Here is a 12,477-nt window from a genome sequence, read left to right as displayed (position 1 = left end):
ATGTGCTTCTATGTTTCTGTGATTCTGTGCTCTGTGTACTTCCGTGTTCTATGATCTTGTGCCTATATGTTACGTGATGTGTGATTCGACGTGATTCTAAGCTTTACTAGTCTAGACGTGTGAGGTGAGATTCGATTTCGTTGTGTTGAGTCTCGTGACGATGTCTAATGCAGACCATGTCGTCGTCTGGATCCCGACACCGTTTGACTCGCCAAGAAAAGAGAGACCGACGTCTCGCTGCTATCATCTCCAAAACCGTGGCGAAAGCTGTGAGTGAGGTGTATGAAAATGCTAGCAAGTCGTCAGAAGAATCCCGAGCTGAAATCCCTAAGGATTCAAGCAAAGCTGCTTTCAGCTTCAAGCAGTTCAAAGCATGCGGACCAAAAGAGTTCACCGACGAAGATGGTCCTACAGCCATGTTCCACTGGTTCGGCTCAATCGAAGTCGCTCTACGCCAGAGTGGATGTCCCAAACATCTCCGCACTCTCAATGCTATAGGCGTCTTCCAGTCCCGAGCTCTAGACTGGTGGACAGCCAAACGAAACAAGCGCGGAAATGATGCAGCTTACGGGCTAACATGGAAGGAGTTAAAGGCAATTATGATCGAAGAATTCTGCCCTCCTCATGAACGCCAAAAGCTGGAGGACGAGTTCTGGGAAATCAAGCAGAAGGATGGAGACAACGCTGCTCTCACTGCTCGCTTCAAGCAGCTTAGCATCATCTGTCTTGATCAAGTCAAGACCTCAGATCAGGCCATCAAGAAGTACATTCGAGCTCTGCCCGATTGTGTGGCCAACTTTGTTCACGCCGCCAAGCCAGCAACGATCGAAGAAACCTACCTACTCGCCGCTGAGATCAATGATAAGCGGGTAAAGTCTGGTTTCTAGGATAAGCTAACTAAGTCTCTGCATCAAGCCACCGCAGCACCCACCGACACATCTGCTCAATCCTCCAAGTCATCGAGAAGAAAGAAGAAGCACAACAACAACAGCTCCAGCAACAAGAACTGTGCTGTGATGACCACTGCTGCTCCTCTACAAGCTGTACCAGCTCAGCAGCAACAGCACCAGCGCTCAGCCCCAGCGATCAATGCACCGCCAGCAAAGCGTGCATATACAGGCCCTCACCCACTCTGCCCGACATGTTCCTATCATCATCCAGTGGGTCTAGCTTGTCGTTTTTGCGCTCACTGCAACCTTTAAGGTCATTTCACTGCGAACTGTCGCTATGGTCCTCGTCAAGCCCCAGTTCAAGCCACTGTCAACCAAGCTCTACTCCCTGCCCCTCAAGGCCAACAGGCAGCTCAAGCACCAACAGCCAATGCTCGAGTCTGCTTTGCATGTGGTGACCCTAACCACTTTGCAAACAGGTGCCCGAACAGGGTGGTAAGCAAGAGCCCCAACCTCAGCAACAACAGCAGCCTTAGCAACAACAGCAAGCAGCCCATGCTCGAACCTTCAACATCAATGCCCGCCAGGCTCAGGCGGATAACAACGTGGTTAATGGTACGTTCCTTGTGAATGGTATTTATGCATCATGTTTGTTTGATACTGGAGCCGATAACTGCTTTGTGTCGTTTTAATTCGAGAAGCTCTTTAGTCGTAAGTGCTCTTATCTATCCTCGTCATTCGAAGTCGAAGTCGCTACAGGAAGAACTATTGCCGTTAATTCAGTACTCCGTCATTGTACTCTCAAACTCAACAATTACATTTTCCCAATCGACCTTATTCCGATGCAACTCGGAAGTTTTGATGTCATAATAGGCATGGACTTTCTTCGTGAAAACCATGCTGAAGTTGTGTGCCTTGAAAAGATGATTCGATTCTCGCTTGCAAATGGTGATCTATTGTGTGTGTACGGTGAAACAACGTCGAAAGGTCTCAAACTCATGTCATGTATTCAAGCTAGCAAGTACCTCCGCAAGGAATACCGAGCTTTCTTGGCCAACATTGTAGTAGCGGAGAAGGGAGAAAAAAAGAAAGTTGAAGTCAAGGACGTTCCAGTGGTTCGTGAATTTCCTCAGGTGTTCCCTGACGATCTTCCCGGACTACCACCAAGTCGTGATATCGACTTTCGCATCGACCTCATTCCTGGAGCTAACCCCGTTGCCAAAGCCCCTTACCGACTCGCACCATCCGAAATGAGGGAACTCTCGAATCAACTCCAGGAATTACTCGAGAAAGGCTTTATTCGCCTAAGCACCTCTCCTTGGGGCGCGCCAGTCCTCTTCGTCAAAAAGAAGGATGGATCGTTCCGGATGTGCATCGACTATCGGGAATTGAATAAGCTAACCATCAAGAACCGATACCCCTTGCCCCGAATCGACGATTTGTTTGATCAGTTACAAGGTGCATCATGTTTCTCCAAGATCGATCTACGTTCAGGATATCATCAGCTACGGATTCAAGAGGAAGACATTCCCAAAACCGCTTTTCGAACCCGTTATGGCCATTACGAATTTGTTGTTATGCCCTTTGGTCTAACCAACGCACCCGCGGTTTTTATGGACCTGATGAATCGCGTGTGTAAGCCATACCTTCACCGTTTCATCATGGTGTTCATCGACGATGTCTTGATTTATTCCAAAACGAAAGCCGAACACGCGCAGCATCTACGTTTGGTTCTCGAGTTACTCCAGGGGAACCAACTCTATGCCAAGTTCTCCAAGTGCGAATTCTGGTTGGAGGAGGTTCAGTTTCTGGGTCACATTGTGAATAGCCAGGGTATCCAGGTCGATCCCGCGAAGATTGAAGCTGTCAAAAGCTGGATTACGCCTAAGAACCCGTCAGAAGTTCGTTCTTTTCTCGGACTAGCGGACTATTATCGACGATTCATTGAAGGATTCTCCAAGATCGCTGTGCTGCTTACCGCTCTTACCCATAAGGACAAGCCTTTTGTGTGGGGAAACGCACAAGAGACTGCCTTTCAAACTCTCAAGCATATGCTCTGCAACGCTCCGATTCTTACGCTGCCCGACGGAAGCACTTCATTGTCTACTGTGATGCTTCTAACCTTGGTCTCGGCTGTGTCCTCATGCAGCGAGACAAGGTTATAGCCTACGCATCTCGTCAGCTCAAGATCCACGAGAAGAACTATACAACCCATGACCTCGAGCTAGGCACGGTTGTCTTTGCATTGAAGATTTAGCGACACTACCTGTATGGCACTAAGTGTACAATCTACACTGATCACAGGAGTTTACAACACATCTTTAATCAAAGGGAGCTTAATATGCGTCAACGCTGATGGGTAGAACTTCTCAACGATTACGACTGTGAGATTCGTTACCACCCAGGCAAGGCGAATGTGGTTGCTGACGCGCTCAGCAGAAAGAGTTACGTGCTCAGTACCCGAAACATTCGAGCCCAGCACAATCTCGAAGCCCTTATACGCGAAGCTCAACATGCTTGCTTCAACGAGCGTACATTGAAGAAAGAGAGGATCTATCACAATGGAGCTCAGTTAGTAAGCAAACCCGATGGGATATTTTACTATCTGGACCGAATTTGGATCCCTATGCGGACCGATTTGTGAAAAATCATCATGAATGAAGCCCACAAATCCTGATATTCTATTCATCCCGGTGCAGACAAGATGTACCAGGACCTTCGTTATAAGTATTGGTGGCTGGGTATGAAGCGGGACATCGCTCTTTATGTTGGAAGCTGTTTAACTTGCGCAAGAGTCAAGGCTGAACATCAAAGACCTTCTGGCTTACTCGAACAACCGCCGATACCTATATGGAAGTGAGAGAGTATAGCTATTGTAACACCCCGAAAATATTAATGTTACATTTTAAACTAAATATCAGTAGTAAGTTAAGATAAAAGACTAGGAAAGATAACCTAGTTAGTAAGAATCTTAACATAATATGACAAAGTATAATTAAATGCCCTTTTTCCATAGCTCATGTATAATTGAGGGACCAAACTTGTCAAATCTGGAACTTCAATTATTACTAGTAAAATAACACACCAAACACACACCTAAGTGTGTGTTTGATCGACCAGAACGCAGGCAACAAGGGGATTTCCCCTCAACCCCTAACATTCACAAAATTCATTAATTGAAGGTTCGAATCAAGTCCAAATTGAAATCTGAACATAGATTTGTGATCACCGTGACTAAGGGATCGTAAGGTATGCAAAATTTCATGATTCGGTTCTACCATAAATTTTAGAAAAATTTATGAGATTCAAATCTGAGCATGCATGATAGTTGTTTTGATTGAAATAGTGTATAGGGATGAACCCTAGTCGAGTGCTTGTTGAAATTTGGCCTAATTCTTGTAAAGTTCATAATCACCATTAGAGGTGATATGGGGGTTTTTGTAGAAAAGTATGAGACATTAGGATTATGATGTATCCTAGAGTAATTCAAGTTCTATGAACATAGTTCAGAAATTATTAATGTGAAAATTATGTGAAATTGCCTAAATTGATGTTTATCATGGCTAAATGATAAATGTTAAACTTAGTTATGAATTGTAAGAAATCATGCATATAAGATGCTTGATAAAATGCCTAAAAGACATTGATCGACACAAATGTGGTGTTGGTAAAGTAACAAGCTTAGTCATGAGCCGAATGGTTCTAATGGTAATTGGCTTGTATGTTTTAGGCAACACGAGTGAGGCGTCGGGAAGTCAAGCCGGTGCGGACGCTCGTTTAAAGGGAAAGCTTTGAGCTACGTGGTTAACGCTACTATAATATTGATGATTTAGTTTTCATTTTTAATTGTTTACTAGTTATGAACAATATAGAGTCGTGTTGGTTTGGTTGCTTAAATGAGGGACTTCATAATGGCAAACCAAAACGAGTTAACAATGGTGGGTACAAACCGGGTAACGGAAGTACCTCATCCGTAGACCATAAACCCGTGTGTTGGGTAATGGGAAGAATATTATTAACACGCAAACCGGTAATGGGAGCGTGTGTGTTGAAGCAAGGGATCCAAAACGGGTCATACTTGTTGCAAAGAAATGTCCCGTACTGCGCTTTGATGACTTAAAAGTGCAAAAATTGGAATAAACGGGTCAAAACAGCAAAACAGGAAAATATGCAGAAGCTACCGTAAATTACGGTAGCCACCGTAATTTACGGTAGAGGGTGAATCGTTACGGTGGTTCTTTACTGATTTACGGCAGAACCATAAATGTCCAGCGCCCACCGTAAATTACGGTGACCACCGTAATTTACGGTGGAGCCCAGCCAAAATTGTTAAGCTTTGTATAATTTCACAGTTCGAATCCGTTTTAAGCGTACTTTTAATTATGTGAAATTTGAAGGATTCTTACATTATTATTTTGTTAAATTTTCCAGCTTTCAAGTAAGTCAACCAAGCGGATGGTGATCAACGCAAGGCTTATGAACCGAACACATTCAAGAAGTAGTTCCGAAAATTTTGTCTTAGATGATCATTAGTAATAATTTTGTAATAGAAGGAATACTTATGTATCCTTTTAGTGTTGTGGTGGTTTTAAAACACTTATGTGCTAAACTAGGATTAATATTAATGTTTGTGCTTTTAATGATTATGAACTTTCTTATTTAGTCGGTAAAAATATTGTGTATTTTAAATGAGAGTGTTACAAGTTGGTATCAGAGCTAAGGTTAAAGAGAATTGTGTTCGGTTCAAGGCTTGATCAACATCCGGTAAGAATTTAATTAAAGCAAATTAAATTTAAAAAGATTAAAAAGGATAACGATTTATTGTGTATGGGAGGAGTATAGTGATATACTCGAACCCGGGAAGTACACTTAGTATAAATGATAAGGCAAAGTTATATATACTTGGCCGAATAATGAGTACGAAGTCTCATGTAAAGGCATGAGAGCGATTGAACAAGATTATTTATCGAATCATTTTAATATTTCAGTAAGAAGATGTCGGGAGGTGCTAGTGACAATGTTCTATCCCTCACTACCGACGAGTTGAAAGAGAAGATTGCCGAGGAAGTTGGAAGGGCCATCGAAGTTAGCCTACCAAGATTTGTGGAAAGAATGCAAAACACCTTACTTTCGACTATGGAGGAAAGAATTGGTGAATTAAGAGAAGACCTTACCAGTGATAGAGGCAAGGCTAAGGAAAAGAAAGGTTGTTCTTACAATAAGTTTATGGCGTGTAAGCCCCCAATTTTCAATGGAGAGGTAGATCCAATTGCTTGTCAAAGGTGGATAAGCGATATTGAGGGTGTTTTCGAACGAACGCATTGTGATGAAAGTGACTTCGTGGCTTATGGAACTGGCCAACTTAGAGGCCAAGCCAAGGATTGGTGGGACAACCTCAGAAACGAAAGGGGTGTTGAAGCAATAAGGGCAATGACTTGGGAAGATTTCAAAGCACCATTCCTCAAACATCATAGCCCCAAGGCAGTGATAAATAAGATAAAGGAGGAATTTATGCAATTGAGACAAAAAGGTGAAACCGTTGATAAAATTACGGGGATGTTCATGGATAAGCTCAAGTTTTGTGATGACTTGGTCAAAACTGAAGAACAGAAAATTTATTATTATCACACCATGCTTAGGGCTGAATATAGGGAGTTCATGACCCCCTCACATTATGAAAGCCTCACCGATATAATCAATGCGGCGCGGGAACGCGAGATTGAACTAAAAGGCAAGTTGAAAGAGGTGAGAGGAGGGCCTTGGATGAAAACCTGAGTCCCGCAAAGAAGCCAAAGGTAGCTGAATCTTCGAAGAAGGGAAGTGCAAAAGGAGGTTCTCCGAGTTGCAAAACATGTGGACGCACTCATAAGGGTGAATGCTACTTCAAGAACAAACCTTGTGTGGCATGTGGCAAGATAGGGCATGGGGTTGCAAATTGCCCAGACAAAGTAACAGTGTGCTATAAATGTTACCAACCGGGTCATAAAAAGTCAGAATGTCCGGAATTGGTGGGAAAGAAAGAGAGTGCCAACTCTAGGGACGAAACCCCAAAAGCTAAGGCAAGGTCGTTCCAAATCACTGCTGCTGAAGCAAAAATGGAACCCGATGTGGTTACAGGTATATTTACTGTAAATTCGATCCTTGCACGTGTTTTATTTGATACCGGTGCGAATAAGTCTTTTGTTTCACATAGATTTATTCAAAACACCATGTTTACATTAACGAAATTACCTATGCCAATGGAAGTAGAAGTAGGTAATAACAAAAGTTTTCTTGTCTGTGATGTATGTCGGGAATGCAAATTGAATATCGATGGCGAGGAATACTCCATTGATTTAATACCCTTGTCCATGGGTGAATTTCAAGTGGTCGTCGGAATGGATTGGCTATCCCGCTACCATGCTAAGGTGATATGCTTACGTAAGGAGATACACCTAACGTCTCCGAGCGGAAGGCGTGTCATCATCTATGGGGAGAAGGCTTGTAATCCCATGATATGCTCGATGGTAGAAGCCCGCAAGTTTATACTACACGGGTGTAAGGCATATTTAACTTACGTACGTGACGTCGAAAAAGAAACGCCAAGGATTGAAGACGTACCTGTGGTGCGTGAATTTGAAGATGTCTTTCCCGAGGATCTTCCGGGAATGCCACCAGAGCGCGAAATAGAGTTCGGGATTGAACTGACCCCGGGTGCTAAACCAGTTGCTAAGACACCTTATAGATTGGCACCGTCAGAACTGCAAGAATTAATGTCTCAGTTACAAGATTTACTTGAAAAGGGATTCATTCGGCCTAGCGTGTCTCCTTGGGGAGCTCCCGTGCTATTTGTAAAGAAGAAGGACGGGAGCATGCAGATGTGTATTGATTACCGGGAGTTAAACAAACTCACGGTAAAGAATCGATACCCGCTTCCGAGAATCGATGACTTATTCGATCAATTACAAGGCGCTAGCTGGTTTTCAAAAATCGATTTGAGATCGGGTTACCACCAATTAAGGGTAAAGGAAAATGATGTACCAAAAACGGCATTCCGAACACGATACGGACATTTCGAATTTCTCGTGATGTCTTTCGGATTAACGAATGCGCCCGCGGCTTTCATGGACCTCATGAACCGGGTTTGCAAACCGATGCTCGATAGATCGGTGATTGTTTTTATAGACGGCATCCTCGTTTATTCAAGAAACAAGGCGGAGCACACTAACCATTTACGAGAAGTATTGGAGGTGTTAAGGCGGGAGAGATTATATGCTAAATTCTCAAAATGCGCATTCTGGTTACGAGAGGTGCAATTCCTAGGGCACGTCATAAGTGCCGAGGGAATATTGGTGGATCCGTCAAAAGTGGAAGCGGTGTCAAAGTGGAGCCCTCCAAAGAATCCATCCGAAATTAGAAGTTTCTTGGGGTTGGCAGGTTACTATCGGAGATTCATTCAGGATTTCTCCAAAATCGCAGCGCCGTTGACCAAATTGACCCGCGAGAATGAGAAGTTCGTCTGGGGAAGCGATCAAGAAAAGGCATTTCAGACATTAAAAGAAAAGTTAACCTGTGCACCGGTGTTGACTTTACCGGATGGTACGGAGGATATGGTAGTGTATTCGGACGCATCACACCTAGGCCTTGGGTGCGTGCTAATGCAAAGGGGAAGGGTGATCGCATATGCCTCTAGGCAACTTAAGCCGCATGAAACAAAGTACCCGACTCATGATCTTGAGTTGGCGGCCGTGGTCTTTGCCTTGAAAATCTGGAGGCATTACTTGTATGGTGTGAAAAGTACTATTTTCACTGACCATAAGAGTTTGAAGTACTTCTTCGATCAGAAGGAGTTAAACATGAGGCAGAGACGTTGGTTAGAAGTGGTGAAAGACTACGACTGCGAGATCCATTACCACCCCGGAAAGGCTAATGTGGTGGCGGATGCCCTTAGCCGAAAGGACGAATGCGCCCCAATACGAGTACGGTCTATGCAGTTGGTAGTAACTTCAGGTTTGCTTGAGCGTATCCGAGAAGCCCAAACCGAAGCGTTAAAGAAAGAAAATTGGAAGAAAGAGCGTATAAAAGGGATGGTAAAAGACCTTACGGAAGGAAGTAATGGGATGAAATGCCGGAATGATAGGATTTGGGTCCCAAACACATGTGGTGTTAAGAGTCTTCTGCTTGACGAGGCTCATAAGTCTCGCTATTCGATCCATCCCGGAGCGACTAAGATGTATAGAGATTTGAAGCAAAACTATTGGTGGCCGGGGATGAAAAGGGATGTGGCTAAATACGTGGAGAAGTGTTTGACTTGTTTACAAGTCAAAGCGGAGCATCAAAAACCATACAGCAAGTTGCAACCATTAGATATTCCAGTTTGGAAGTGGGAACAAATTACAATGGACCTGCTAACTAAACTGCCCAGAACTAGCCGTGGTTTTGATGCCATTTGGGTAATTGTGGATAGACTAACCAAAAGTGCCCATTTCATCCCTATCCGAGAAACTTATATGTCAGAGAAGATGTCGGAAGTGTACACTAATGAGATAATAGCATGCCACGGAGTGCCGGTATCCATCGTGTCCGATAGGGATACCCGGTTCACTTCAAATTTTTGGTGCGATTTCCAAAAGCAAATGGGAACTAAATTGTTCATTAGCACCGCGTACCATCCTCAAACGGATGGTCAAAGTGAAAGAACAATACAAACATTGGGAGATATGTTACGGGCGTGCATAATTGACTTCGGGGGTAGTTGGGATGTTCACCTACCGTTGGTTGAATTTTCATATAATAACAGTTACCACGCAAGCATCGGTATGGCCCCGTACGAAATGCTATACGGTAGGAAGTGTCGAACTCCGGTATGTTGGGGTGAGGTTGGTCCGCGTGAACTTGCACATAAGGATATAGTCGGACTCACGAATCAAAAGATCGACATAGTCCGAGCTCACCTGAGGGCGGCTCAAAATCGACAGAAGGCGTATGCAGACAAACGAAGAAGACCAATTGAGTTTCAAGTTGGTGATAAGGTGATGTTGAAGGTATCACCATGGAAAGGAATAATCCGGTTTAGAAAAAGGGGAAAGTTAAGCCCAAGGTTTATCGGGCCCTTCAAAATTATCGAGCGGGTCGGTAGGGTGGCATACCGTCTCGAACTGCCCGCAGAGTTGAGTGGGATACATAGCACGTTCCATGTATCACATCTCCGGAAATGTCTAGCTGACGAAACCGCGTATATTCACTATGACGACATCGAGGTGGATAATAGTCTCAACTACGCGGTGAGACCAATTGCAATTCTAGACCGTAAGGTGAAAAGCTTAAGGAACAAAATGATCTATCAAGTAAAGGTCAAATGGGAACACCGAAAAGGATCAGACACCACTTGGGAGTCTGAAGAGGAAATGAAACGACTACACCCTACACTTTTCGGTACGTGTATGAAATTTTTATTATATATATAAACAGGTTTCGGGGACGAAACCCTCTTTAAGGAGGGTGGACTTGAAACACCCCGAAAATATTAATGTTACATTTTAAACTAAATATCAGTAGTAAGTTAAGATAAAACACTAGGAAAGATAACCTAGTTAGTAAGAATCTTAACATAATATGACAAAGTATAATTAAATGCCCTTTTTCCATAGCTCATGTATAATTGAGGGACCAAACTTGTCAAATCTGGAACTTCAATTATTACTAGTAAAATAACACACCAAACACACACCTAAGTGTGTGTTTGATCGACCAGAACGCAGGCAACAAGGGGATTTCCCCTCAAACCTTAACATTCACAAAATTCATTAATTGAAGGTTCGAATCAAGTCCAAATTGAAATCTGAACATAGATTTGTGATCACCGTGACTAAGGGATCGTAAGGTATGCAAAATTTCATGATTCGGTTCTACCTTAAATTTTAGAAAAAATTATGAGATTCAAATCTGAGCATGCATGATAGTTGTTTTGATTGAAATAGTGTATAGGGATGAACCCTAGTCGAGTGCTTGTTGAAATTTGGCCTAATTCTTGTAAAGTTCATAATCACCATTAGAGGTGATATGGGGGTTTTTGTAGAAAAGTATGAGACATTAGGATTATGATGTATCCTAGAGTAATTCAAGTTCTATGAACAAGGTTCAGAAATTATTAATGTGAAAATTATGTGAAATTGCCTAAATTGATGTTTATCATGGCTAAATGATAAATGTTAAACTTAGTTATGAATTGTAAGAAATCATGCACATAAGATGCTTGATAAAATGCCTAAAAGACATTGATCGACACAAATGTGGTGTTGGTAAAGTAACAAGCTTAGTCATGAGCCGAATGGTTCTAATGGTAATTGGCTTGTATGTTTTAGGCAACACGAGTGAGGCGTCGGGAAGTCAAGCCGGTGCGGACGCTCGTTTAAAGGGAAAGCTTTGAGGTACGTGGTTAACGCTACTATAATATTGATGATTTAGTTTTCATTTTTAATTGTTTACTAGTTATGAACAATATAGAGTCGTGTTGGTTTGGTTGCTTAAATGAGGGACTTCATAATGGCAAACCAAAACGAGTTAACAATGGTGGGTACAAACCGGGTAACGGAAGTACCTCATCCGTAGACCATAAACCCGTGTGTTGGGTAATGGGAAGAATATTATTAACACGCAAACCGGTAATGGGAGCGTGTGCGTTGAAGCAAGGGATCCAAAACGGGTCATACTTGTTGCAAAGAAATGTCCCGTACTGCGCTTTGATGACTTAAAAGTGCAAAAATTGGAATAAACGGGTCAAAACAGCAAAACATGAAAATATGCAGAAGCTACCGTAAATTACGGTAGCCACCGTAATTTACGGTAGAGGGTGAATCGTTACGGTGGTTCTTTACTGATTTACGGCAGAACCATAAATGTCCAGCGCCCACCGTAAATTACGGTGACCACCGTAATTTACGGTGGAGCCCAGCCAAAATTGTTAAGCTTTGTATAATTTCACAGTTCGAATCCGTTTTAAGCGTACTTTTAATTATGTGAAATTTGAAGGATTCTTACATTATTATTTTGTTAAATTTTCCAGCTTTCAAGTAAGTCAACCAAGCGGATGGTGATCAACGCAAGGCTTATGAACCGAACACATTCAAGAAGTAGTTCCGAAAATTTTGTCTTAGATGATCATTAGTAATAATTTTGTAATAGAAGGAATACTTATGTATCCTTTTAGTGTTGTGGTGGTTTTAAAACACTTATGTGCTAAACTAGGATTAATATTAATGTTTGTGCTTTTAATGATTATGAACTTTCTTATTTAGTCGGTAAAAATATTGTGTATTTTAAATGAGAGTGTTACAGCTATGGATTTCATAACGAAACTCCCGCCCACACCATCAGGTCACGACAATATTTGGGTTATAGTTGATCGTCTAACGAAATCAGCCCACTTTCTGCCAATACGAGAAGACTACAAGGTGGAGCGACTAGCCCAAATATACACCGACGAGATCATTTGTAATCATGGTACGCCTCGTGACATCATTTCAGACCGTGACGCTCGGTTCACTTCGCGATTGTGGGAAACGTTTCAAGCGGCCCTTGGTACATCGCTTAATCTGAGTACTGCATT

At 42.6% G+C, this 12,477-nt stretch overlaps 1 long non-coding RNA gene across 1 annotated transcript; it reads left to right on the top strand.

Moving 5' to 3' along the window:
- Positions 1-10,664: 10,664 nt before the first annotated feature.
- On the top strand, positions 10,665-12,165 carry LOC110937437. Its single transcript, XR_002590791.1, has 3 exons — positions 10,665-10,752; positions 11,234-11,299; positions 11,935-12,165. It is a non-coding gene; the product is annotated as an uncharacterized LOC110937437 (long non-coding RNA).
- Positions 12,166-12,477: the final 312 nt, after the last annotated feature.

The sequence above is a fragment of the Helianthus annuus genome, chromosome 17, assembly GCF_002127325.2.
Source record: "Helianthus annuus cultivar XRQ/B chromosome 17, HanXRQr2.0-SUNRISE, whole genome shotgun sequence".
NCBI classification, from domain to species: Eukaryota; Viridiplantae; Streptophyta; class Magnoliopsida; order Asterales; family Asteraceae; genus Helianthus; species Helianthus annuus.
The sequence above is the reverse complement of the archived record's forward strand: the minus strand, read 5'-3'. Positions and strand labels throughout refer to the sequence as shown.